Source organism: Elephantulus edwardii, unplaced genomic scaffold (assembly GCF_000299155.1).
Source record: "Elephantulus edwardii isolate Elephantulus edwardi_28Jun2011 unplaced genomic scaffold, EleEdw1.0 scaffold00020, whole genome shotgun sequence".
Lineage (NCBI taxonomy): Eukaryota > Metazoa > Chordata > Mammalia > Macroscelidea > Macroscelididae > Elephantulus > Elephantulus edwardii.
The window spans coordinates 11,775,870-11,777,996 of record NW_006399770.1 but is presented as its reverse complement, the minus strand read 5'-3'; positions in this window follow the sequence as shown (position 1 = coordinate 11,777,996).

Sequence of the window (2,127 nt, the reverse complement as noted above, 5' to 3'; positions counted from 1 at the left end):
AGAAGGTTTTGGATGTGGATAGGGATTTGATTCTTAGAAGGTCCCATTCATCTATTTTATCTTCTCCTGGTTGTAGATTTTTCAGGATGCTTGGAAGACTGTTTATGTTGTGGATTAGGACAGATTGTTGCTTTTAAGTGACCTTAAGTCAAGTACAATTCATAGTGACTCTGGGATCTGACCCTCATCCTGTTCTCTACCATCTTTACCATTTCTGATATCCTTGACCCCAATGCTAAAGCCATTGTGTCACTCTATCTCATTGAAGGTCTTCCCCTCTTTCGCTGACTGTCCACCTTTCCAGTCATGATGTTCTTTTCCAAGAGATAGCCCTTCCTAACAATGTGCCTGAAGTTTGTGAGACTAAGTCACTATCCTTGCTGCCAAGGGGCAAGTTTGCCACACTTTTTCCAAGACATAATTGTACCTTATTTTGGCAGTCCATAGGACATTCAGCACTCTAATAGCACAACTCAAAAGCATTGATTCTTCTTTTGTCATCTTTGTTCATTCTCGAGTTCACAGACTTATAGCAGGTAATTGAAAATATCATGACTAGAAACAGGTGCACCTTTGTCTTCAAGTTGACATCATTGCTCTGCAGTTCTTTGGAGAGATACCTGGCAGCAGACTCTCCTTGTAAAATACATAGTTTGATTTCTTGACTGGCAATACCAAGGGTGTTGATTGTAGATCCAAGTAAGGTTAAATTGTTGACAACTTGAGTTTTTTCTCCATCTATCATTATACTGCCTATTGGCCCAGTGTGAGAATTTTTGTCTTTTTAATGTTAAGATGTAATCCATATTGAATGCTGTTTAATGCTTAGATTTTCTGCAGCAAGCATTTCAAATCCTCCTCACTTTGAACTAGCAAGTCAAACCTGATACTACATTCTTCTTGGTAAAGTCCAATTTCTTGATTTGTTCAACAGATAGATTGAACAGGTATGGATAAGGGATACATCCCTGATGTATGTCTTTCATGATTTTAAACCATGTAATGTTTCCTTGTTCTATTCAGACAACAACTTTATCTAGGTATATATATTATATAATTAGGTGGTCTAGAATTCTCATTCTTCTCAATGTTAGCCATCATTTGTTATGACCCACACAGTCAAATGTATCTGCATATTCAATAGAACACAAACAGACATTCTTTTGGTATTTTTTTACCTTCATCCAAGAGCCATCTGACATCAGTAATGATTCTTTGTATATGCATTGTTCTAGGCATTTTGGGATGATATTCAGAAATATTTAGTTTGCATGTGATATTAATGATATTATTTAATAATTTGCCCATTCTTTTGGATTACCATACTTGGGAATGGGAATATGAATGTCTTTCAGTCAGCTGGCCAGATAGCTGTCTTCCAAACATTTTAGCACAGACAGACAAACACATTCAGGGCTGTATCTGTTAGGTGAAACATGTCTATTGGTATCCCATCAATTCCTGGGGACTTTTTAACCTCAGCCAGTACTCTTTCAAATCTGTGACCTTGCTTTTAAGAAGCTTCAGATAAGAAAGTACAGATGAGTGTGCATGCAACTACCTCCCACATTCAAATGCAAACTCACAATCCACGGCTTACAGATGCTGTTCTTATGAAGTGTATAACATGACAGACACCAAGCTTTGGCTTGATCACCTTTATATTACTTCATTTTCATTAAAACACTGTCAATTATTTTAAAAAAAAAAGGGAAAATGCATCCAAATAAATGGTACTTAGAATATTAACCAGGCTTCCCTGGCAGCATTGTTCACATTCAATCAGTCCCTCCAGCCTCCATTCACTCAATACATTTTCCTCAATTGGTTCCATCTACCAGTTGCGTTACAACATAACAGCTGAACAACAAAAATACAGACACTATCCCTGTCCTGCTTTATCCTCTCAGCAGTATTATTTTTTTTAATTTTTCTTTCCATGAAAATTTGAGAAGGTGTAGTGAGAACTGATAAATATCAATTTAATATAATTTTATGGATTGAGGTTCAATATCAATAAGAAAAGATTCTCACCACTGGATCAATGGGCAGCATCAGGATGGATGAGTAAGAGTATGAGATTATTTACAACTTTACTTTGATTGGCTCCACAATCAAAACTCTTGA